The sequence below is a fragment of the Natrix helvetica genome (genome assembly GCF_964273705.1).
Source record: "Natrix helvetica genome assembly, chromosome: 4".
In the NCBI taxonomy this organism is placed as follows: domain Eukaryota; kingdom Metazoa; phylum Chordata; class Lepidosauria; order Squamata; family Natricidae; genus Natrix; species Natrix helvetica.
The window spans coordinates 48,302,660-48,330,517 of record NC_138550.1 but is presented as its reverse complement, the minus strand read 5'-3'; positions in this window follow the sequence as shown (position 1 = coordinate 48,330,517).

Genomic DNA, 27,858 nt, shown 5'->3' with positions numbered 1-27,858 from the left:
TCACCACATTTTACAAGTTGGCCATGCCCACCCAGTCACATGACTGCAAAGCCACTCCCACTCAATCACATGGCTGGCAAGCCACTTCCACAAAGCAGGCCACACCTACAGAAGAGGTTCTAAAAAAATTGAAACCCACCACTGATGCATAGATTCATAAAAGTTATCTATCACCTGTGAAATCTCAAAAGAGAGTATCAAATAAAGTGTCTCGGAGTATGTCTAGTCCCTTGCTCAGTCCAAAACTGTCTATTTTAGTGATTTTGCATTACTGACACATTTCTGTTGGTATCGCAGTAGTGTTTCAAAACCTCAGATTTGAAATGTAAATTATATGTTTCCCAAGTTTCAATTATGTTTTAATGTTTTAACCTATTGACCCTTGGAGCAGGAGTAGCCTTTGATATTAACCATGTTAAGTTGCAGCTTGCCTAATTAGATTGGATTGAGAGTGTTCTAAGGTACAAATCAAACATATCCATTCAGATATATTGAGGATGAATAACTAAAACAGATAAATAATAAATAAATATAATTTCCCTTTCATTGCTATTCTGGTAGATTTCAATACTGTTTGTATATAGTCACTGAATTGTCTAATTACTATTATTAATAAACCAGTATATATGACCATACATCTCCTAAACAGGTGACTCTGGGCAAGGTACAATGGATAATGCTGTTTTGTCTTGTGAAGAACTAGCTAAGTAATTTGCATCATCCATATTAAGATGTTGTAGGTATACTGGAGAAACTTTGATTCAAGACAACATAACTCGCTCACTGGATAATATAGGCCACCCCAACCAAATTTATAGAGTTATTGTTGCATAAGGAAATGAGAAGACAAACACCCTTCACAACCCACTGCTGGAGTCACTGGCAAGTTACCACATGGTATATATTCACCATTTCCACTATCTCCACCACCTACAAGAATCCAGGGCTTCCCAACCTCAGGAACAAATAAAAAATCCAAACAGCAGCCTACCATTCTCCACACCAATAGGTCTGGCTATCATTCTTGGAGATCAGGGGAACTCAATGTCTCTGCTGCCTTTCTTCCCATCACGTGGTCAGGGCTATCTTAATCACCCTGCAGTTTCACTCCTCTTGGGACTCAGAATAAATCCTTGGCTAGTATAAAGTAATCTATATTTAGCCAGGTGAAAATGAAGACATTGGTGTTGCAGCTGCAGGAGTTCTCAGATGAACTAGATCTGTGATGACAAACTTCTGGCATGCATGCCAGAGATGGCACGCAGAGCCCTCTCCTTGTGCACCCATGCTGTTGCCAGCTGCTCTTCTGGTTTCCAGTGTATGCATACACACCAGCCAGGTGGTCTTTGGGTTTTTGGCACTCTGGCACACACGTGCACATGCGCACGTTCTGGTTGGAGCACTTGGTGCCGAAAAGGTTCGCCATCACTGAACTAGATTATCTTGCTCCTTTTCAGTCAAGATTTAGAATTGGGTTTTGCATAGTCTTGATCAATGATCCAATATCAAGGAAGAGATGGGATACAGGGATCATATGATATTCTTGGATCTATGTGAAGCTTTTGAGACCATTGAGCACAATGGCATCTTATTGGAGTTTATGATGAAGCTGGAAATTAAAGATGCCTCTTTGTGATAATCATGAAAGTAACACAGCCTAAATCCATCCTTTTTGGTATAATGAAAAACCTTCAAGTCTTGGTTATGTTGTTAGTCTTCAGGTTTCTACACCTGATTAGATATATCAACATTTAAGTGGCCATTTTATATCCTTCTCTTTCTGTGGTTTGTGTTGTGGCCCAGCAGGATCCGTTGGAACTGCTGAGGGACTCAGATAGCGACGAATCCTATGAGTCGGCTATGGAAGAGATGGAGGACCCTGGGCAGGGTTCAGACCCAGAGCAGGGACCAGAGAGGCTGGTTCAGCCAGGAGGCGCCTGAGGCATGGAGCAGTGGGGAAGATCAAAAGGAGTTTGTCCCTGACGCAAGATTAAGAAGGGCGGAGAAACGAAGGCAACAGCTGCTCCGGAGGCAAGCTCCTAAGACATTATCAAGCCCAGATGGTTGTGGCTTGGCCCCTCCCAAGAGCATATATAAGAAGGGACTTTGAGAGGAGGCTTTTTGCAGGACACAACCGTTCATAGTAACCTGGAGAACTCCTTGTCTGATCTGCCTTGTGTTTCCATTTGTAACAAAGTGGAGAAGCTCTTGTCTGCATCTGTTGGAGTCTGGGTTGCTGCCAATGTCTTGGCTGTGAGTCGTGTTTGGGCTTTCAGCCAACAAAATTATAGTATTGTCAATAAAGAGTGGCAAACAGCTAAGCCTATGTCGGGGTTCATTACCGGACGGAGGGGGTCAGAACAGGTTTGTATCTTTGCTTTTATGATATTTATTAAGAAGGTTTTTATACTGTAGGTGTTTTGTTTTTATTTATTCACTTTCCAGAGTTACCTTTGGTGAAATGAGGGGCTAAATGAATGTGATTAATAGAGAACTAAATTCTGACATTTGTTTTGGTTATGAGATGAGAGTGTCTTGCTTTTTAATTAGAAGTATCTTCCCAAGTATCTTTCCAGCATAAATCTTTAAGTTTCAAATCTTCAAGGACAGGCTTAGTATTAGAAAGGTCACAGAGGCTACACAGTGATGGAGAAGGGAAGCAGGCAAACAAAAGTAAAGATGGAGGTGGGAGGATCTGAAATGTGGGAAAAAAGCATATTAGTATTTCTTCCAATGTACATCCATAATGTTAGCTCAAAAATCACAATCTAAGGAAATTCAATGAAATGCTAAACCTTGTAGAGTGAGGGGAAAAAACCCCCAAGTTTCTTTGTTCTGAAAACCAAAGCGCATATGCAGAAACATTGGTAACAAAGATCAGAACTTAAAGGACTAGAAAAGGAAACAAAAAGAATCAGCTTTGTTCAGTTTTATTTTAACATTTATTTTAACATTCTTTTTGAGAGCTACAAGCATGTTCCTTCCTTTTATCTCATTCTAAAGAACTCATTCCAATTCAAGGTTAAAAATTTATAATAAGTGCAAAGTTTATTGCTTTTCCGCCTTGCTGCCAACATTACAAACTATCTCACTGGCATGACTGTTCCGTGTTACCAGATTGTACAGAAGAAAGCTTTGTAAATAGAACTCGGTAAAATAAATACAGAAGCTGTCCGTTTACTGCTTCTCTTTTTTAAAGGAAATAAAACATTCATACCTTACCAACGTTCTATGGAAGTTTGTATAATAACCTGGTGATGTAAACACGATAGTGCAAAAGAAAAAGAAACATTTTTGAATGTCGAACTGCTACGGCTTCCATGTATGCATTCTATTTAAATCTATCCCAAACTGTATTCTGATTTAAAGGAAATATTTTATTTTGCTAAAACCCATAGTTGTAAAAAAAAAAATTAAAAGGTTTAAAAGAAAGAGTAAAGAAAGCAATATTAATTTACATTGCAGTGTGTGTGTGTGTGTGTCTCTGTGTGTGTACGCATACATACATACATACATACATACATACATACATACATACATACATATACTGTGGGTGTATGAATGTGTCTGTATGTGTTTGTGTGTAGGTATTTATGTATGTGTTTGTTTGTTTGTTTGTTTGTTTGCTGGATAGTATTTCCTGATATTGATAAATTGAATATCTTAAACTATGATGAAGTTTAGCTTAATGCATGTTTCTATGAAGGCATTGTGATATAAATTACCCTGAAATTGGCCTATAAATTTTATAAATAAATAAGTAAATAAATGTTAAGTTTGGGTCTGGTATAAGAGATTTGGTTCCCAGACATAACTGACTAATATATATTTCAAGCAGCTATCTCTTTTATTACATGTTCTTTCTTACATCATTTCTGCATTTTTTTTTGTTTTTGATACCTTTGTAATCCCATGTAAAAAATAAATTCTATTGAATAAAAAAATGTCTATTCCATTAAATGTTATGCTTGCTAGATGTTATCAAGCAGCCTGTCCAAAAATGCCCTGGAAACTAAATACTTCTATAATGGTAACCACCTGGACATCTCCTGCAAATTTGCTGGCAATATTTCAGAAGGGATTTGCTATTGCCTATTTTCTAGGAATGTGAGAGAGAAACTGACCTAAGATCACAAAATATACTTCATGCCTAAAGTGGCACTAGAACAGTTTTTAGGTATCTAGCTTGATTCCTTTAATCACCAGTGTTAAGAAATATAATTCAGTCAACTTCTCTGCCATCCTTCCTCCTCCTCCTCCTCCTTTTTTTTTTTTTTTTTTTTGCTGTAGGTCTCTGCCTATACCTGGTACATTTCAAAATTGATGTGACAGATGAAGGTAAGTAGGGTTAGTATTAAACCAGGGGTGTCCAAACTTGGAACTTTAAGACTTGTGGACTTCAGAATTCTGGGAGTTGAAGTCCACAAGTCTTAAAGTTGCCAAGCTTGGACACCCCTGTATTAAACCTTAAGAGAAACATTTCATATCAAGGAATTCACTTCATTCCCCAAATAAAGTTTAGTATGCCTAGTGATCAAAAGTGTAAAACAATACACAAATTCAAGTTGAGAAGAAACAAGAGATTTTAACTAGAATATCCCTATCTGTAGGATCATTTGTTTAGTATAACAATTGATATATTGAATTTGGACTAAGATAGTTGAAAATCAAATCCATCAAAAATTGAATTCACTGGGCAAGTCTCTCTTTATCCTCAACTTGAAATTTATTCAGGGAATAAAATTAAGGGAAGTTCCTGAGTATATCACCAAAGCTCCTAAATAAAATGCAGATTATAAAATCCATCAATCCATCCAAAATGCAAGTATATATATGAATAAAGAAACTTTAACAACTGTTTCTCTTTTACTGATTTCCTCTCAATTTCAAGTCCTACTTATGAGATGTGATTTTGTTTTCTGCTTCTTTCTAGAAGTCTGTTGCAAAAGAACTTTTACCTTGACAAACAGTTCATTTGGTCCAGCAGCCTGATAATGTTATATACGCAGACTAAGATATGAAAGTTAACACACATACAATAAGAATCATTGTGACATTTTATTTTATAACTTAAAAATAAAATAAAAATTGGACAAATATCCTATTTCTTTGGAAAAAAACTTTTTTCTGAATAATGTAGAAGCCAGAAATCATCAATTTTATGCACTTATTAAATTCAAAGATGCAAAACATGGTTGATGTATTGAGTTATATCTCCTTCTTGCCTCATTCCCTACAATGTAATAAAGGTCATGATATGTAAACAGAAAATAAAGCCCTGAGGCTTATCTGTAATCTCCTGTAAAAAAACAGATTCTATTGAAAAAAAATGTGTATCCCATTAAATGTTATGGTTGCCGATGTTATCAAGCAGCCTCTCAAAAAATGCCCTGGAAACTAAATCCTACTATAATCAACCTTTTCATTCAGTCCACCAAAATGTTTATATTGAAAGCTACCTTTATAATTTGTTGCTGTTTTTTAGCACCATCTAGTGAAAGTACCACTTGCCATTTATTCGAGGACCTCAACGTTACTTTAAATTATTCAGCAATGTTATGTTATTTTTGCTATTATGAACAAGATTGGAAACATCTTGGTTTGTGATTATTTTTGATGTATAAATAATTATTGAAACAGAATAAGAAAGCATAGAAATTAAAGTTATTTTCTCCTAAGAAACAAGATCTATTTTATTTATTTATTTTATTTTATTTATTTCTTAGATTTTTAGACCGCCCCCTCTCCCAAAAAGGGACTCGGGGCGGTGTACAGTCAATGCAAATAAAATACAGTCATAACAATAAAATACATTTAAATACATTTGGAGGGGAAGATAGGCTGTACAAGAAATAAATATATTCTAACCCTAAAAACATCCCAATTAAAACCCCAAACCCAATTAAAATAAAATAAATCCCCGGGAGGTAAAAACTAAGAAAGTGCCAGGCCAGCTGATTGAAATAGGTGAGTCTTTAACTTTTGACGGAAGGAACGGAGGTCGGTGGTAGTTCGAATGTCTGGGGGGAGGTCATTCCAGAGGGTTGGGCCCATCACAGAGAAGGACCTACTCCTAGGTGTCGCCCGCTGGCATTGCCTAGCGGACGGCACCAGGAGGAGCCCCTCCCTGTGTGAGCGAATAGGTCGCAGGGACATGTGTGGTAGGATGCGATCCTGCAGATAACTAGGTCCTATGCCATGGAGCGCTTTAAAGATGGTGATCAATACCTTGAAACGCACCCGAAAGGCCACAGGTAGCCAGTGCAGCTCGCGCAGGAGAGGTGTTACGTGGGAGTAACGTGTACTCCCCATAATAACCCGCGCGGCTGCGTTCTGAACTAGCTGCAGTCTCCGGATGCGTCCCAAGGGAAGCCCCATGTAGAGGGCATTGCAGTAGTCCAGGCGAGACGTCACCAGCGCATGAGTGACCGTGTGCAGGGCACTCCGGTCCAGTAGGGGGCGCAATTGGCGCACCAGGCGAACCTGGTGGAACGCCCCCCTTGCCACGGCTGCCACATGGTCCTCCATTGACAGCCGGGCATCAAGGAGGACGCCCAAATTGCACGCCCGCTCCACAGGGGACAGTTGTTCGCCCCCTATGGCCAGCGATGGAGTCAGCTGGCTGAACCGAGGTGCCGGTACCCACAGCCACTCGGTCTTGGAGGGGTTGAGTTTGAGTCTGTTGTCCCCCATCCAGACCCTGACGGCTTCCAAACACCGGGACATCACTTCGACAGCCTCGTTGGGGTGGTTTGGGGTTGAAATGTACAGCTGAGTATCATCAGCGTACAGGTGGTACTCAACCCCAAAACCACGGATGATCTCACCCAGCGGCTTCACATATGCGTTGAACAGGAGAGGCGAGAGGACCGACCCCTGCGGCACCCCACAAGTGAGTGGCCTCAGGGACGACCTCTGCCCCCCTGTCAACACACATTGCTTCCGGTCGGAGAGGTAGGAGCCGAACCACCGCAAAACGGTGCCTCCGACTCCCATCCCCTCCAACCAGCGCAATAGGATACCATGGTCGATGGTATCAAAAGCCGCCGAGAGGTCTAATAGGACCAGGATAGAAGAACAACCCCTGTCTCTGGCCCTCCAGAGATCATCAACCAACGCGACCAAGGCTGTCTCAGTGCTGTGCCCGGGTCGGAAGCCGGACTGGCGTGGGTCTAGATAGTCGGTTTCGTCTAGGTGTCGTGGAAATTGCTGCCTCACCACATTCTCAACAACCTTCGCCAAGAAGGGGAGGTTGGAGACTGGACGATAATTAGCTAGCTCCATTGGGTCGAGCGAAGGCCTCCTGAGCAAGGGTCTCACCACCGCCTCTTTCAAGGCGGTTGGTAAGTATCCCTCACCCAATGAGGCGTTCACCAGGCCCAGGAGCCAGCCTCGTGTCACCTCCCAGGCTGCCAGTACCAGCCAGGAGGGGCACAGGTCCGTTAAACATGTGGTGGGTCGCAGCCGTCCACGCAACCTGTCCAAATCCTCGGGGGCAACAGAGTCAAACTCCTCCCAGAATGGTCTCTCAAGACTCACTGTTGGCGGCTCGTCTGGTCCACTGACGGAGGTCCACCCGCTCCTGATCTGATCGATTTTGTCCTGAAGATATTCCCCAAACTCCTCTGCTCTACCCTGTAAGGGTGTCTCCCGCGCCCCCTGCGATAAAAGGGAGCGGGTCACCCGAAACAGGGCGGCAGGGCGGTTATCCATGGACGCAATAAGAGCAGCACAATGTCTACGTTTGGCCGCTCTTATTGCCACAAGGTAAGTCCGCAAATAGGCTCTTACCTGTGTTCGGTCAGATTCGGAGCGTGAGGACCTCCACCTGCTCTCTAGACGTCTCCTGTGGCGCTTCATCACCCTAAGCTCCTCAGTAAACCAAGGAGCCCGGGTGGGTCGATGCCGCAGGAGAGGTCGCAAAGGCGCAACCCGGTCCAAGGCCCCAGTCGTCGCCCTATTCCAGGCAGTCACTAGGTCCTCGGAGCGGGAGCGGGACAAGGCTACAGGTATTGGCCCAAGCTCCGTCTGGAATCTATCCGATTCCATCAGGTGCCTGGGGCGGTACCAGTTTGTAGAGTCTGGTTCCGCCTCCTCGCGGTGGGGGATAGCGCCAGGGAAGTCCAGCCGGAGGGATGAGTGGTCTGACCATGACAGGGGCATGATGACTAAATCCCCTATTCCCAGATCACTCGTCCACTGTTCAGATACAAAAATGAGGTCCAGTGTATGGCCCCCTTCGTGAGTGGGGCCCTGCACTAATTGGGTCAGGTCCATGGCCGTCATGGAAGCCATGAACTCCCGAGCCACCTCAGAAGCCGCTCCCGTTGACGGCAAGTTGAAGTCCCCCTTGACCAAAAGTCTGGGAGTCTCAATTGCCGTCGTTGAGATTAGCTCGAGGAGCTCGGGCAGGGCTGCTGATGCATAGCGAGGAGCCAAGTATACAATCAGCAAGCCCCACTGCCTCCCTGGGCCCCAGTTCACACCAAGGGACTCACACCCGGGTATCTGAGGGACAGTGAACTCCCTCGGCTCTAAACATTCCCGAATAACCACCGCCACCCCACCACCCTTACCCAGGGCCCGGGGCTGATGGAATGCCCGGAAACCTGGTGGGCACATTTCCACGAGGGGTAAACCACCCTCGTGGCCCAACCAGGTCTCCGTTATCCCAGCAAGGTCTAGCTCCCCCTCTGAGATCAACTCATTAATGAGGGGGGCCTTGTTGGTAACAGACCTTGCGTTGCAAAGCATCAGCCGCAGGCCCTGGCTCTGTAGCACCTGTCCACCTAGACTGCAGGGGTTGGTACAAGCGACCGGGCGTAACCAGCAGCCACGGTCTCCCAACCGACCTTGGGATCTTATCTAGAATGAATTAAAATCAGAAAAAAAATATTTGAGATGAAACTTATTTAAATCCTGACTATTGCAATATTTTTTTTAAAAAAACTATTTTAAAATGCACCCCTCCATTGTACTTTTCTAGGTGAGTTTTTTCAGTGATCTGCAATGTGTTATGTCAGCTACTGTATGGATGCTTGAAGAATTCAATAGCATTGGGATATAAAACATAATTTTAGTTGATCAGTTTAAGAGACTAAAACTTGTCAGAAAAAGTAACAACTGTTTTACTTGCAATGCCTTACCTTCGGGAATCTCTTGTTTTTCATAATGTTTCTCGTAGGGGTTTCTGAATTATATTGAAATTTAAATGCATTCTGATGTAAATTTAATTCTTTCCTGTAGACCCACTGCTTCTAAAAATTATATTTTCCCACACACACCCACATTCAAAGCAGAAAAATTATAATATTATACTGTTATATCTATTATACTGTTTTAACATCCCTCTGCAGTTGCAAAGGAAGATCAATTTTCATATGAAAGGGGGTCTTAAAATCAGGATTACATTTCCTCTCCTTTGCATTTTTTTCCAGTGCACGTTAAGTCACCATATATTTCCTTCACAGTAAAGAATATATATAATAAAGTTAAGTATGAATAGATTCATTTATTTAATTCTAAGGGAACATGTCCACAAAAACCTAGTGAGGACAGAAAATGACCATTTTTTTTTGTCAGAAATGATTTCTGAGAATTGATTTTTTTTTTCACTCTCCTTCAGAGGATGGAGAAAGAGTTGAGAGAAATACTTAACTTGTTATAATGCTGGAAGTATCATAAATTTAAGGAAAACAAATAAATAATGTTGGAGTTCTTGATTTTAAAAGCTAAATGTAATGTAATGTCTGTAATAAAACAACTGTATTTGTTTTTTTTTTAAAGTAATAAAGTCAGAATATGATATAATATTCTGTGGAAGGACAATCTAATGGAACCAATTTCTCATAGAAGGTGCAGTATTCCCTTGTTAAGTTATATTCAAGTGGAATCTAGAGAGTAATCATACTACATTTAATTTTGGGTATATGTACTTCATAGGCTAAAAGACTGAATTAATCTCCTATGTGGAAGATAGCATGCTGAACAACAAAGTGGAACATGATAATGGTTAAAGCAATTAGCTCTGTTGTATCTAAAAGTAAACTGACTTGAACAGAAGAAATAATCATGTCAACAGCATCTTAAAAGTAAATGAGTAAAATTTGCCTTATTTTAAACTTCTTAGAATCTTTTTGACATGTTTTTTTTTTTTTAAATAGAAGAATATCGGTTAAAAAAATTTCTGGGAATCAGTAATAAATATCCTTTCTAAGAAAGAATCACATTTAACAAGAGCTATTTGTTCACGTTTAAAATAGCTAACTGTTGTGGCCCAGCAGGCGCCATTGCCGCTGCCACCAGACTCCGAGAGTGAGGGTCCCTATGAGTCAGCTCAAGAGGAGGTGGGGGACCCTGGACAGGGTTCCGACGCTGAGCAGGGATCGGAGAGTCTGGTCGGCCACCAGGAGGTGCCTGAGGCATGGAGCAGCGGTGAGAGCCAGGGGAGGGGGGCTCCCAATACCATGTCTTGGAGCAGCGGGGAGGAGTCACGAGACAGTGCGTCAGAACTGAACAGGGAGTTCCTGGACGCTCGTTATCGCCGTGCCCATAGACGCAAGGAGCGTGGGCGTAATTATTGGCGATAAGAGCTCTCAGCTGCTGATCAGGAGGCTCCTCTCCAGGTTATAAATGGGTTGACTGTGCATACGCCCTTTGCAGCAGTCTTATGCCAGAAATTCTAGTCTGGCAATTCTAACAAGCTGGATAGCTGCTTTCGTGTTTTGTTTTGGTGAGTTTTGTCTTGGTGGTTTACTGCCACGGAACCTTCTGTTTGTTTGTGCAATAAACCTTGTTCCCTTGTACTGTTCCGGAGTGTGTTCTGTGTGGGCAAAGGAGGAAGGGGAGTCAAAACAGCTAACATAGTAGATAAACACCATTGCTTTGCCAGTTGAAGGTTTATCTTCTGAGTGGAATTAAAGGTGCTAGTTATTGTTCATGACACAGATAAGGGTCATTTGCAGGGCAGCCCATTTCCTATTATTTCTGCCCATGCCACAAGATTCAAAAATCAGGTATGCTCAAGTTTTCTTCTATGAAATAATGGCATCTGATGGGAACCTGGAGATATGCTTTCTCTGTCATGATAAAACACTCCACTCTCAAAATTTGAAAGACGGATCCTTCTGGTTTTTCTTAAGGTGTTTAAAATGTGTTTTTCCTTTCAGTCATTGGGCCAAGGTGCTAGATAAAACTGTCTTATGTATTTATTTGAAAATTGCTGCAAATGAATCATTCTTTCGTTCTTTTAGAATCTGTTTTTTATATTACTATTATTGTTTAACCTAATATTAGCTGCCCTAGCTCACATTTTGTGACTAAGTGGTGACTATAAACAATAATTCAATTACCTACTTGTATATCTTTTTACCTATCTGTCAGTTCTTATTTTGTTTTTCTTGTCATAGCATACATACCCTCAAATGGGGGGGGGGGGAAATCTGGCAAAAGAATTGTTCTATCTCTCTCCCCTTTTACTGTGATGAATATGTCTTGTCTGTATTTCTGTGTTTGTCATGGATTATCTCATTATCTGAATTCAACACTTAAATGGAGAGAAGAAATTAAAAACCAAGCTTGTAGCAAGAAGCTATCTAGAAAATATTTTGATTTCTTTCATCTCAGTGATAATATTTGCCATAATAATTTATAGGATAACGTCTAGTTTCCTGCAGCAAAAATAAGAAAAATCCTTGCAGTTAGTTTAAATAATACATATGGTATAGGCTTTATTGTCATTGTACAAAATAAATGCAATGAAATGTGTAGTAAGGGAAATGTTTATGGTAGCTGCCTGCATTTAGTAATATGATAATCAATGTGCATACATAGTAGTTTATAATGTAGAAGCATTATTTGCATATTTCCCCCCAACATTCTGGTCCTCATTTCACTGACCACAGAAAAATGGAAGGCTGAGTCAACTTTCAGCCTCATCAGGATCGAAATCCAGGCTGTGGGTTGAGTTTGCCTGCAATACTAACCTCTGTGCAACCAGTTTGCCTACAAAGAGTATATGAAGCATTTTCTGTAATAGAAGATATGGATTGTATTTTTCCTAGAACTGAGTAAATCTCTGGAATATGTTCCCTGTATACTTAAGAAAACTAGTCTCTTTGTTAAGGTTCCAAAAGGCATTAAAGTACATTGCCCAACTACCAATGATTCTGGTTTTAGCAACCCTAAGCAGTTAATTAGGTTCTTAATGGGAAAGAATAATTTTGATCCAGATTGGGGGCCTCATGTCTGCCATTATTTATTATTTAAAAACTAACCATGCAGTTTTCCTTAATAATATGATAAATATTGGATTTTATCATCTATAGCAGGGGTGTCAAACTCACGTCATCGTGGCAGTGTCACATGATGTATCTGGAGTCCCCCCCCCTTCGCTAAAGTGGGCATGAGTGTGGCCAGTGCGTGACACATTTGGCCCACAGGCCAAGAGTTTGACAGCCCTGGACAGAAATAGGATTTCCATTTCTTGATCTTGACCTCTACAAGACTTTTATACAATTTGGCATATCTCATCTGAAGAATTTGTATCAACAAGAAGTTGATTACAGTGCTAATGTTTCATTAGACTAAACAAAATCCACATATGTATTGCAACTTTTAACTTTCTACAAAAGAAATTTAATGGACAGAGAGAAAACTGAAGCTGAAAGATTAATGCAATACGAAACAGGGGTGGGCTTCAAAAATTTTAGCAATGGGTTCTCTGCCCAGTTGCTGGGTGGGCATGGTTGTGGACATGGTGGGCGTGGCCTAATCGGCCTCCTGCATCATGGGGTTGTTTTTGCCCTCACCTGGCTCTGGAGGCTTTCCTCGATCTTTCGGGAGGGTGAAAATGTCCTCCCCCGGGCTCCAGAAGCCCTCTGGAGGCCAGAAAGAGGCCCCATTTCCAGCCTTCTGGAACTTCCAAGTGGCCCATTTTTTGCCCTTCTCCAACCGCCACATGGTCCCTCTACTTACCTGGCATCCCAAACAGGCCATGTGGGGACTCCTAGGAGAGATGGGGTTGGGTGGAAGGGGAGGGGCATGGTGGGTGGGGCCAGCCAGGGATGGGATTTGCAGGTTCTCTGAACTGAGCAGATTCTTAGCTAGAGGTTCTCCCGAACTCATGCGAACCTGCAATAGCCCACTCCAGAATTCAAAGCATTGTTCACCTATCTCTGTTCCTTTGATTCATTTTCTGTTGAGTGTACTTTTTCACCAACAGATGTTGATTTGAATGATTTGAAGTTATTATGTCATTGTAACATTGTAACATTGTAACAGGTACAAAATAACATTTGCTGCAGCAGCTATGTTCACATAGCTGCAGCAGCAAAATAGAAAAATGTGATAGTCATTCTTTAGAGTTATGATAGCACAGATTACCTTTTCCTGATACCTTCTTTCAGCATTATATCAAACATTCAAATCATACTCAAATCATACTTCTTAATTAATATCAATTATGTAATTGATGTGAGACATTTTGTCATTCCTGCCCCCCCCCCCCAAAAAAAAGATGGTAATCCTAAAATGCCCAGTTGCTTTGTCTACTGAATCTCTTTAAACCCACCTAGGGATGTTTTGGGTATCAAATCTGTTCTAAAAAGCTGCCATTCATCTGTTCAATTTAATGTAGGCTCAGTGGGGAGCTGCTGTTATTGGCTAAAGGCAATGCCACTGTCACTTAAAAAATGAGAAAAGAAAGCCAGTCCTGCCCAGGCTAACTGTGTCATTAACATTCTGTCCATCTACAATATATCAATAGTATGCCAGACTTAATCATGTTTTATATACCTGGCTGACCACAGCAAATAGCAATCAGTGATATTTATTCAAAAAGGAACAGTGTTTAGCCTTTGTGTGTTTGCTATTCTTCTCAACTCCCAAAGCATAATATGCCAAGAATACCTATTAATCTTTTCCCCCACACACCACTTAAGAACTCTCTATTTTAAAAATGGTATTGGGGGAGAAAATTGAGAAGTCTTGGCATTTCGTCCAGAAATTAGAAAATATAAGGTTCAACAGAATAATGTATATTTTTTGAAAACATTAATTCAGTGGGTCTTTTCTTCAGTAAAAGGGCATACACCTGCTTGGAAGGAATTAGCTCTGTCAAGAGGGTGAAAATTTGGGCTATCAGAGTGATTTAATTTCAATCCAATTTTTAAAGAGAAAACAGCAATTTAGTTGCCTAGCTTTTCCCCTACTCTCTGACAATCATGGCCAATTAAAATATTATATATATAAGGGAAGTATGCACTGGAGTACCCCAAGGCTCTGTTTTAGTACTCTTCAATATCTTAATCAATGATTTGGATGAGGGAATAAATGGGGAACTCATCAAATTTGCAGATGACACCAAGCTGGCAGGAATAGCCAACACTCCAGAAGATAGGCTTAAGATACAGAAGGATCTTGACAAACTTGAACATTGGGCACTATCTAATAAAATGAAATTCAATGGTGAAAAGAGTAAGGTTCTACATTTAGGCAACAAAAACAGAATGCACAGGTACAGTATAGATGATACCTTGCTCAGTAGTAGTAACTGTGAAAGGGATCTTGGAGTCCTAGTGGACAACCATTTAAATATGAGCCAGCAGTGTGCAGCTGCTGCCAAAAAAGCCAACACAGTTCTAGGCTGCATAAATAGAGGGATAGAATCAAGATCATGTGAAGTGTTAATACCTTATAAAGTTAATACTTTATAATGCCTTGGTAAGGCCACACTTGGAATCCTGCATTCAGTTCTGGTCGCCACGATGTAAAAAAGATGTGGAGACTCTAGAAAGAGTGTAGAGAAGAGCAACAAAGATGATTAGGGGACTGGAGACTAAAACATATGAAGAACGGTTGCAGGAACTGGGTATGTTTAGCTTAAGAGAAAGAAGGGCTAGGGGAGACATGATAGCAGTCTTCCAATATCTCAGGGGTTGCCACAAAGAAGAGGGAGTCAAACTATTCTCCAGGGCAACTGAGGGTAGAACAAGAAGCAATGGGTGGAAACTAATCAAGGAGAGAAGCAACTTAGAACTGAGGGGAAATTTCCTGACAGTTAGAACAATTAATCAGTGGAACAGCTTGCCTCCAGAAGTTGTGAATACCCCAACACTGGAAGTCTTTAAGAAGACGTTGGATAGCCATCTGTCAGAAACGGTATAGGGTTTCCTGCCTAAGCAGGGGGTTGGACTAGAAGACCTCCAAGGTCCCTTCCAACTCTACTATTGTATTGTATTGTATTGTATTGTATTGAATTGAATTGTATTGTATTGTATTGTATTGTATTGTATTGTATTGTATTGTATTGTATTTGTCCAACTTTGTTTAATTTCTCACTTTGCCTTCCAAATCCATTGTCACTGAGGATTAGGATTTTTTTAATAATCTAAAAAACTATTATCTTTAATATAATTCTTCCCTAATCTGATGCTTAGTGAGATTGGACTTCAATATATTTATTCCTTATATATATTATTTTTGATAAACTGGATGTCTAGAAATAAAAAAAAATTGACACCAATAAATATACTCTCCAATATACACCAATTGAAAATATACTCTCATAGAAACAAATTAGAGTCATACTGTAATTATACTCCTACAAATGATTCAGTAATGTACAGTTCACTTTACTCTAAAATATCTTCAAAACTGTAGATATATGTATATCTGAAACTAAAGCAGAAATATTTCTAATCATTGCTAAAACAAAGTATGGCAACATCACTGCAATGAAAGTCTTCACCCCTTAAAACTCTAAAAGTAAAATTCTAGAAGTGTTTCTGCTTCATGAAACTGTTTCTCAATGTGATCATTATTATTTTTTTACTTAATTTTTTACACATGCAGGTTTTGGACCTTTTTTTCTAGTTCAGTACCACTTGAAGTATTAGCATGTATATTTAAATATGAAGCCAATGTTTTTAACATTACTACTTTTTTGTACTCATTATATAGATATAAAATCATGCCACAGAGATTAGCAAGACAAAATATTTTGTTCTATTTTTTTGTGCTGATAACTGTGGCATAGATTTTTCCTTGAAATGAATATTACACTTTTTTAAAAAATGACCAAAAAAGTAGATCTTAGTAAGTGCTAGATGGAATTTTTTTATTCTACAGAAAGCTCTCTGAGGATTTTGGTCTGTGTCCTATTATCTTATAATGGAAGTAGAATCTGTATAGTGTGTGTAAACTGTATCTTATCTGGCACAGTTGCAGAGAGTAAAAGATATTGATTGGGAGCTACGCTTGAGGGACTGACATTTGCAGTACAATGGATTAAATTTAATGATGGAGTTTGCTATTTCTCAGCAGAAGATTTAGACATATCCCCCTGTTGATTGGGCATCTTTCTTCAAAATAAACTCAGATATATTAAATGATTTGCTGACCACCTACAAATATCTTGAAAAAGAATTTTCCCCAAATGTAAAAATTGATGTCAACATTCAACATAAATGTTCTATGTATCCCATAAAATAAAATGCATAAAACATTGTTTTGCAAAAGAGATGGTTTAAGGGAAGAAAAGCTTGACTTAAAGGATCAAGTGGTACTCTAGGATTTAAACAGACAAACGTTTGCCATGTAACGGCCAAGATTTAACAATTGTTGATAAGAAGTCTGGACAGTAGACTCTGCAATATCTGAAGACAGCAGAATAGAAGAGAAAGAACTGGAGAAAAATAGCAAATTATAAAGATCACTACATAGAAGTAGAGTGACTGTGGCAAAAGAAAGCAAAGATAGTACCAATTGTAATAGGCTCTCAAAACATCTGGAGCATCACTTGAACATCACTGGCATCAACAAAATCACTTTCAGTCAATTGCAAAAGGTAGCTGTACTTGGAACAGCTTACATTCTGTAAAGATATCTTTAAAGCTATTAAATAACAACATCTGCCTGTCGGCCCCAGGTCCTTGGAAAGAATTCAATAGGTGAATAAACATATCATATCCAGTATGGCCAACCATAATAAATAAAGTTATATCAAGAAGTTTATATAAGGAGAGGATCTGTTCTTTTTAAAAACATGCTAACTCTATATTACAGAAAAAGATGGCTCTTTTAAAATGCTATCTGCTATGAATTCATGTACAAATCGTCTACAATTTGTATCACCCACAAATTATTAAATTGTGGCATTTTTTTCTTTTCAGAATAACTGTTTTACACACTTGCATAATTAGGCAGGTTCATCTAATATGGGACCCTTTTTCCTCCTCTGCTACTCCTGTGACAAAGCCAATGAGGCTGTAGTGGAGATGAGGGAAAGGCAATTATAACTTTGTACATTTTCCCTAATAAAGTTAACAGTGCATTAGAAATGTTTTAATACCTAAAATTATTGCACTGAAGATAGATATGCTGAAACATTTAAACATTGTCAAATAATATTATGACTTAGTAGAAAGAACTGCAATCGGTCATCATGGAAACCTGCATGGGTTTAACTGTACTGTACCTTAGTTAAAATCGTTGGAAGACCCTAGAATGTAGTGAGGACGGGTGAGATTAAATAACCTTGGATTTGGCAGGTCAAAAACATTTCAAGCCCATAAAGAAGTATAACAGAATAAGAGTTAGAAGGGACCTTGGATATCTTCTAGTTCAAGTAGGGGACCCTATGCCATTCCAGATAAATGGTTGTTCAATCTCTTCTTAAAACTTCCAATGATGGAGCACCCATAACTTTTCGAGGCAAGGATAATAGTTCTCATTGTTAGAAAATTTGTCCTTAGTTCTAAGGTTGGTTCTGTCCTTGATTATTCATCCATTGCTTATTGTTCTGCCTTCAAGTGCTTTGGAGAATAGAGCTGCATTCTCAGAGTTGTGTGAAGATTTAACTTGGTGTTTTGATTTGAAACAAGTTTTTTCTGACTCAAAATGATCTTACAAAATGGGTCTTCATTTAGGTCATTTGGAATTGGCATACAAATACCCTCTTAAAATAGCAAACTAAAGCTCCTTCCCCCAAAAGCCTTTATTGACCAAGGAAAAATATACATAAGAATAGCTGCTTTTTTATTGAGAGAATGTAGTGGATCATCTACATTGACTCTTCCCATCACTTACTTTTCAACATAATCAGCATAATTATGCCTTTCAACATAATCCTTTAATTAAAGGAATTTTAATATATTTTCATGCAATAAATATTGTCTCAAATCACCCAATAATATATTTGGATCAGAATGTGATGAAAACACAACTCAAAGTAGTGCTAGCTTCTTCTGTTGCATTCTCAGCAGTGAGCAGCAGGTCCTATGGTTATGTATAAATTATGCAGATCGCAATCATCCATTATGATTCAGCTGATAAATTGTATTGTCCCCTGCCACTTTAATTATATCTTTTTACATAAAGGAGTTGGCTGAACACTTTGCTAATTAATCTTGTAACATATGACCTAATAGCCCTTTCCAAAGAGCTTGCACAATTGCTGCAGTCCAAAATAGTATTCATTTAATTAAAAGTTAGGTTGAAAATAATACAAATATAGTCCTTTCTTGCATCAGATATTTCATTTAAAACCAATAAGTAGGGAAATATTTTCATAGATTTGTTAATGGTATCTGATCAATTCTTTGAACTTTATTGCAATACTAATATGAGAACAAGCCTTATATAACATTTCTGTAACACCAATTGGCTGACTTGTCCTATACACACCAAACACTTTTTTTGGATATATACATAAGTACAACATAATGTCAGAACAATAAGCTAAATTAATCAGTAGCCATGTGCAGGGTTGAAGCGTAAAATGAATAGTTTCCTTCCCCTGTCATATCTTTTTTTATCCTTATTTCACTCTAAAGCATGAGATCACAGCACTGCAACAATTTGCACCGCAGAAAACCTGGATGTCTTCCCAATGAGCTATGCGAAACTTATTATTTTTATTTATTATTTATTTATTTTATTAAATTTGTTAGCCGCTCTCTCTCCACAAAGGGACTCGGGGCGGTGTACAATAAATAAAACCCATATTATAAAATTACACATTGTACGGAGGAGGTATAAAACACAATACAATATTATAATAACATAGAAATATTAAAATAAGTTAAATTAAAACCCCAATGGAAATTACAAGTTTAAAAATTGCCAGGAAGAATAAAATGAAGCTATGGTTGAGCCAGGCCTGCTAGTTGAAAAAGTCTTGAGTTTTGGGTCTTGAGTTTTGGGTCTTGAGTTTTGAACGGAAGGAGCGGAGGTCTGTGGTAATCCTAATATCCGGGGGGAGGTCATTCCAGAGGGCTGGACCCATCACAGAGAAGGCCCTACTCCTGGGCGCCACCCTCTGGCACTGCTTAGTGGACAGCACCTGGAGAAGTCCCTCTCTGTGAGAGCGAATTGGTCGTAGAGATGTATGGGGCAGGATGCGATCCCGCTCACAGTGCCAAGTCGTTATCAGCATCATGCCAAGGCTTGTCAATAAATACTTTTTGCCAGTCATTCCCAATAAGGGTTTCCCTTCTCAGTCAGCTGCTCCAAGGAGCCTGCCAGTCTTAGAAGCTAATAACCTCCTGGTGATCACCTTGCTAGGTTGCTAAGCACTTTACAAAGTGCTATGTTACACTCTTCTCATCTCTGCTTTCCCCACCCCTTTTGAAAGAAATATAAGAAATAGTTCAACATTTATTGTGACTTGAAACTCTAGTGATAAAAGGACACACTTTGCTCCTTGTTCTTAGGATCTGAGGTTAGTAGAAGTGAAGAGCATTATGAATCATGTTGAAATGTTTGACGGAATAGCGGTGGAAGCAGTTATAGTGTGAAGTACTCTTACAGAATTTATCTGATTTTGATCATTTCCCCCTTGTATGTATTCGTTTTTCATTACATTAATTTCCTATTGAATCAAATGACAGCCTGCGGTTAATACAATGTTGAATATAAAAACCACAGTTTGAAATATTATAGTAGCAATACGTTCCTCTTAAAATAAAAATAATGTAACAGTAAAGTTAGAACTCGGGTATAAAAATCTTGTAAAAGATAAAATGGAAATGGCATTATCTAATTTGAAAGCCTGTAGAACCCTTTCCTTTTCAATATTTTTTCAAAGCCGTCAGAGAAGGACTCAGTCTGATTTCCGTAGAGCATGGGTGTCAAACGTGGCCACGTCACAGGCCTGATTGTGATGTATTGTGATGTTTTTACAGAGCCGGGGTAGGCATGCCCTACACATGACATAGGGCCGCCAGTTTGACAGGCCTGCAGAGAGACAAATCTTATGTTCCCTAAAGAGGTCATCAATGAGAACAACCAATTCCTTGTCTATTTTATATTTTATCTTCAATGGTGATTGAAAGGGGTCCAAATAATAGACTTGGATGCTCTGTAGTTGATCTGCCACCACTATCTCAACAACCTTTCCAGAAATAAAGATTGGAATCTAGATGATTTATTCTAACAGAATGGACCACAATTTTTTAAAGAAGAACAGAAAAGGAACATTCACAATTCCTTGGATACAAGTATAATTGTGGACCACAAGAATAGTAGATTAGGCATGTATCAATCTCACAAATTGCAAAAAGATTGAAATCACTATATTCATTTCTTTGGCCTATAAAGGCCAGAAGGACTCACAAATAATATAATACGATGATACTTTTGTCAAAAGCATAGAATCTGTCTATGAGAAATCAATGTTTTGTGAATCTGAGTAAATTTATCAGGTAAATGCCATGCAAATTGGTCATAGTATCATGGTGGGAAACCTAGATATTGACTTTTCCATAAAAGAAAATTAGTTACCTAAACAAGACATCATCACTAATGCAATGAGGAAACAAAACCAAAGTTGCTATTCCTTTCTTATCACACCAAGTATACCCATATACCTGTGCTCAGTCCAAATCACTTATAATATATCTTCACCAGCGCTTTAGGCACAACTGCTGTTGCTTCATTTCCAATGATCTTTAATAAACCAAGGACACAATCAGAATTGGCTTGCAGCAAAAAACTTCTTGAGAATAATCTTATGTAGCACTTTGTAAGAGGAGAGAGAGATTTGTTTAGGTAATGTGAGCAAGTTAACATTACCATCTGGACTGCAATATTTTAATATTTCTGACACATTATATCAACAAGGGCTACCTATCAAGCCACCAAGAATTTTGGAGATCATCTCTTCTATTTTAACTTAGCTATTCCATATGTCAGTTCAGGAAAACTGTACAGAGTAGGATCTTCTGAGTTATGCCCTTCAACTATAATTGTTTGCCAATGGAAAGTTATCTAACTTAGAATTTACATTATATGGAATACAAAGCATACAAATAGAGAATTATTTGTAAATAACCTATTTACTTGCCTCATGCCATCATCATCAAGTTATTATTATTAAATATTTTACAGATGTTTGAATTATTTTGAACATGTAATGTAATGTAATGAATGAAAAGAATGTAATGAGCATGTTGTCAGTTTAAACAGAACATTTTCCCCTTTTCCTATGTTGTTTTTTCATAACAATAATTGTTTCAAGAGCATCACTTAAAAGTTCCACATTATACATATTTTAATTGATTTTGAACATACAATAAATGTTTCCTATGAAATGACAATTTACCATTTGTCTGATGTGGTGTAGGGTTTCCTGCCTAAACAGGGGGTTGAATTAGAAGACCTCCAAGGCTCCTTCCAACTCTGTTATGCTATGCTATGCTATGCTATGCTATGCTATGCTATCCTATGCTATGTTATGCTATTCTACCTGGTTATACAACTTACCTTCCCTATATAAATCACAAAGTAAAATATATTACTTTTTTATAATAAAAGCAAGATAAGCTACCATTTGCATTAAGGGTTTATTGCAGGGTATTTCAATTATTTTGAAGTGCATAGAAAGTAATATAATATAATACTGGATTCATAAAAAGAGGTAGCAATATATTCATGGAAATGTTTATCAGTTATGTCCAAGAAATGTAAACTACAGTTATTGCAATGTTAATAAACTGATCACAATCCATTCTTTACCCATGTTTATCTCTTTATTATTCACTCTCATTATGAAGCACGAAGGCCAGCTATGATTTCTGAACTTATAATTTGAAAGATAATCAATAATTTTGCAGTGCATTGAACTGAAATGAATATGACAACTTGAATATGTCAAATAAGCAAATTCTCCTAACACCTGAATATACTTTAGAGCAAGATACTATATAGATCCTAAAATCCTGTGGAACTTCCAGATTTAAGTGGACAGGAAACCAGATAACAACCAGATAGTAGTTAACATGGTCCAGGAGTCTGTGGTGGTGGTGATAAATGTAATGGTGCCAAGTGATAACACCAGGATGAAATATGAGAAACTGTGAAGTACCAAAGCCTGAAGTGTTGTGCTCACTAGCGGCCAGCAGAGCTGGCAGCAGATTCGGAGAGTGAGGAGATTGGTGAGGAACATGGGCCAGTCCTGGAGTCTTGGGAAGGCTCTGATGATGGCTCTGTGTCAGAGGCAGAGAAGGGGCCAGAGCCATATGCCAGTTATCAGCTGCCTTCAGACATCAGTGAGGCAGACAAACAGATGGAGTCTGCTCCCAGTGTGCACATGCGCAGAGTTGCCAGACTAAGGGAACAGCTAAAGGACAGGGGTTGACTTGGGAGTAAGGCCACAGGTGGACAATGAATTACCGCCCCCCCAGAGGAAATAAAAGAGAAATGAAAGGGGAGTAGAGTTTGCAGGAGACAATTAGTTTGCTTAATTGGTTCGTGACACTCCAAGACACCTTGCCAAGTTTTGAAGATATCAGCCTGTCAGCTCTCCAAGCCAGATAAGGTCTGTGACTGTAGATCCATCCTTGAAAGTCTTTGCTGGATGTGAATGAGCAGAATTCACAGTAAATTAATTAAAGGGGTTTTTGTTGGGACAAGGAGTTTGTTTCATGCTCTTGGGAAGTCTAAGTCAAAACATGAAGGAGGAACTAAAAAGGATATGGAAAGTGAATTCCAAAGTGGTCCTACTAGTGGTAGCACAACCTTAACTCCTAAGCTGGGAGAGTGGCTCCAACAGATTCCAGGAACAACATCAAGAGTTTTATCTATTCAGAAAAATGCAGTACTAGGAATAGTTAAGACACTGAGTAGAACCATCAAACTCCAGGCCTCTGACAGAGGACCCAAGTTTGAGGAAGACTTTATGCCATCCGTAGGAATAAGAAGTAAAATTTTATATGGCTTCTTCCTTTAATTTGTTTACATTTTTCTTCATTTATTGTTGCATTTATTTGAATATTTGAGGACATCTTTGCTGTTTTGAAAGAAGAACATTATTATGGGCCTTCTTGCCTTGAATCCAGAAGATTTAATTTCTTATTACAGCTATTTTCTATTCACAAGCCAAAAATGGGGAAACTGTAGTTAAATAGAAATGCTACCAGCAATACACTTACAACAAAATTTTGTTGAATTCATAGCTCACAGTTGACATTATGTAATTTTATGGTCTCTTCTCTGAGCCAAAAACTATTATATTTAAGAATACAAAATTTTGACATGATGTTTTGAACTTAAATGTCAGTTCAATGAATTGATGTTAAAAAATATGGTTTCTTTGCTCTTTTGCTTTTAATTTATTTGTTATATGTGACATCATGGTTCTTGAAAGAATATAGAACTGCAGATATGTTTTCTAGAGGCCTTATGATTTTCATATAAATCTAGCTAAGCTAAAATGACCCAAGTATTCTAAATAGTTTTATTTTAGCTGTGTTTTCCCTTTCAACATTTATTTGTATTCTATTTTTCTATGCTTCATAGTAGTAGCAAATATATCAAGCTATTGGGGTATATCCAATAAACTGGTCAAATCTCCACAACTACAGAGTATTAGTAAAGAAAACACATATTTTTCTTGATGAATACAATTAATTATAATTGTTTTGTCTAGATTCAACTAAGAGTTATGAATACGGAATTCTTTAATCCATAATTGCAAAAACTAGATAAAAATAAGTTCTTCTGTGTGATGATTTAAGTTCTGATGACTTGGACGTTTAGATACTATATGTTTCTTACCAAGGTAATTGTTCCAATCCAATTTATAATTCTGAATTAAATCTGAATCACTGCCTCACTGAAGACATACTCCCACATTAGCCATTGTATAGTTATTTTAATAGAATCCTGAATGCAGAGAAATTTGGTTATACATGAGAATTTAGGAAGGACAAAGAGCTCTTTAAACAAAGCTGTAATTGGAATAGCTCTTTCCAAGTTACTGTCTGAGACCCTCTCATTTCAACCATTCCCCTGTCTTTAATGGACTACCTATTCACTATGAATCATCATAAAATCATGGAGTTGCTAGCAGAAGGCTTTTAGCTTAATGGCTAGTTCAAAATATTGTTAAGGTATAATGAGATTTTTACATTTACATTAGGTCAGTTTAGTTTAATGTTAATTCCTAGAGATGATTAGTTCCAAATTGCAGTGGGAGCTTTGGAATAACCAATAATAGAGCAGGTTCTGATTTACGCTATGGGATTGGATATTAGCTGTATGTCAGTTATGTTTAATAATATTGAATGCTTATTTTACTTTTGGCTATTATGGTTATAATTCAAGATTTCATGCAGTTGCTTGATATTAAGGTGAGTGAGTGAACTTAAACTTCCTATATGTACCAAATGTAAATAGGCAGTAGAATTTGTTAAGATATTAATACATTAGAGAGGGTCCAGAGGTATTTTACAAGAAGAGTACTCAACTCCTTTGCTCGTAAAAAAATTCCTTATACCACCAGGCTTGTAATTTTAGATCTGGATAACCTTGAACTATGCCGTCTACATTCCAACCTAAGGTTAGTACACAAGATTATATGCCATAACATCCTACCTATTAATGATTGATTTTATTTCAACCGCAATAATACAAGAGCTATCAATAAATACAAACTAAATATACTCCGCTCTAATCTTGATTGCAGGAAAGACGATTTCAGCAATAGAGTAGTAAATGTGAGGAACACCCTACCTGATCCTGTTGTTAGTTCCTCTAACCTCCCTACCTTTTACCTTAAACTGTCTACCGTGGACCTTACACATTTCTTAAGAGGTCCCTAAAGGGGAGTGCATAAGAGTACCAGCATGCCTACCATCCCTGTCCTACTGTCCCCATTTATATGTATTCATTTTATGGGTTTAAGGCTATGTTTTACTTATTTATATCCATTTTTGTACCATTTTTTCATGTGTCCATGTCTATGTATATACTGATAATTGTTTCCTTGTATTTGTTGACAAAAAATAAATAAATAGAATAAATTAAAATAAATACAGTATAAGTGCCTTTTGTATGCTGTTGGATTTCTGAATAATTAAAAGTTGAGCAGACCATATTTGTAATTAGCAATATGCTCATTTGGATTTCAATATTTTTGCTTCTTAAGAATAAGAGTATAGTGTTTTATTAAGAAAAAATATATGCAGTCTAGTTTTACATACAGTTCAATGGACTTTAAGTATTAGTTCCCCAATTTCATCAGAATGGCCAATTTACATTGATGGCTGTGTAACTTTAGATGGTTACCAGTTGTCTTTGGAAATAATTGCTATTTAGGTTTATAAAGCATTCATTAAATGTCTACTTAAATTACATAAAGATCATAATAGGCATTTAATGGATGCTTTTTAAAGTGAACTACAAATTACTTTGGATTATAAGTAACAGTAGGTTTATAAAGCTATCATTATGTGTCTATTAAGATCATTTAACTTAAGTGTTCTATAATTAGACAAGAGCTAGAATTTTAATTGCACATTTGCAAACTGTTAGCTGGGGTTTCTAAATTGAGTCCTCATTTTGCTCACTATAGAAAGGTCTTTTTTGTACAGTCATGTCCTGCTACATTGAATGTGGTTATGTGAATTATTGGTTTGTTGTTTTTTTTGGTATAAACACACAAGGAGACAGAGACAGAGAAGAGACAGAGCGAGCGAGCATGTATTTGTATTTTAATTTGGCAACATTGACAATTGAATATATAATGTGCCTCACCTTATCTGGAAATATTAATATTTAGGATGGATAATCATTGACCTATGAAAATAAGATTTGATCCAATATCGAGCTTGGATAACACCTGAAAGTCATAGTTTAATGAACATTTGGCTTAGTTCCAACTTTTATACAGATATCCATACAATGATAATACTGAATTAATTGGTTCTTTTATAGATAGTCTCAGAAGACATGCTAAAGACATTACCATCAAGGAGACACTAACCTATTCACTGATCCCAAAGTGTTCATACATTTACCAATGATGTAGCATGTTCATTAAACCACATGGAGATACTCAAATCTCTGTATATTTCTTTTTTCTCTATGTTATGGACATAACATTAAAAGGTTCCTCACTACTGCTGTAATGTACTGTAAGAAATCATTTTTGTCAGAAATTTATATCTATAAATTCTGGATTTCTTCTCAAAAACTGTCTGATGATGTAATTCATGTTGTTCTTTTTTATGGTTGACCTTCAGATACAGCTATTAGACATTTGTGCTTGTAAAATGTTTTAAAATAGGGTTTTACTCCAATTTATTTATTTGGTTGGTTGCTTACTTATTTACATTATTTCTGCATTGCCTTCTCATATTAACTCTTCATGGTATACAATAAATGAATAAATGACAATAAAATAATTATTAACAGTTCATTTTACTAGTATCATTGAATGGTAAAGTTTTCTACTGACATTGCAGATGACAATAAGAGTCAATGCCATGATTTCAATAAATATGATAAATCCTTATGGTTAATTACATGGTTAAGAACAAAGAATGAACCCCAAAGCTTTTTCCAATTTTGTGAGTTTTTTTGTTTCAGTGAGAAATATCCTTTCCATAAGTATTTGCAAAAATTGGCGTTTCTCTTATTTGAATTTTTTTTATCACTTGTAAATAATTATTTTAAAGAAAGTTTATTTATGTATATTAACATAATATATTTCCACTTTACTGACTTTTAATTTTATCATTAGGGATGTATTTTTGCTTCAATTTCTTTATGGAATGCAAGTGACCAAGTTAAAAAATATAGGCATATTTGTCTATTAAAGTTTATTTTAACTATTAAAAAAAGCCTAAACTTACCTTTTCCCACAGTGGCATACTTTGCTCCATTAATAATCTTCAGTCATTCACTTTATTTTTTCCACTGGCTTTAAACATTCATGTAAATTATTCTTGCATAATTTATCATATATTACTATCAGATATGTGAAACGTTGTCACCCTGACATAAAATACTCCATGTGTAATACCAGAAGCACTGAGAGAAACATCTAGAAAATAATCATACCGTACAATGCTTACTGTGCTGTTATGATTTGTGACAAAGTATAAATATATTCTTCAAAAAGTCTTTGACATTATGGTGAATGATGCTGGAATAATTTAGCATTTTTAGGAAGGTAATTCCTGGGATTGGTTTCAGATGGGTTAATGATTCATCTTATTTCTGTCAGATCCATCATTGAAGTTTTATCTCTTTCACAGAAAGAACTAACACTCTCCTTGATTCCATTCCCAGTCAAACCAAACCACTCCTGCATTCTAAGGGCAAATCTGCTCAACATCCTAAAACTGTTCCTATCCTATGAACATGCTTATCCTTGCTTACATAAAGGCTTAAGAAAATATAGATTATCCAGCATGTCCAGACTATGAAGTTTTTTTTTCTAATATTTTGACAAAGTTTGGATTGCAGCTACTATACTATTGAACAATTCTGCTACTGCTCGTCTTCCATCTTTCCATTTTGGGAAACCAATGGCTAATCACTACCTTGCCTATGAGAGGGTTTTTAAATACAGTA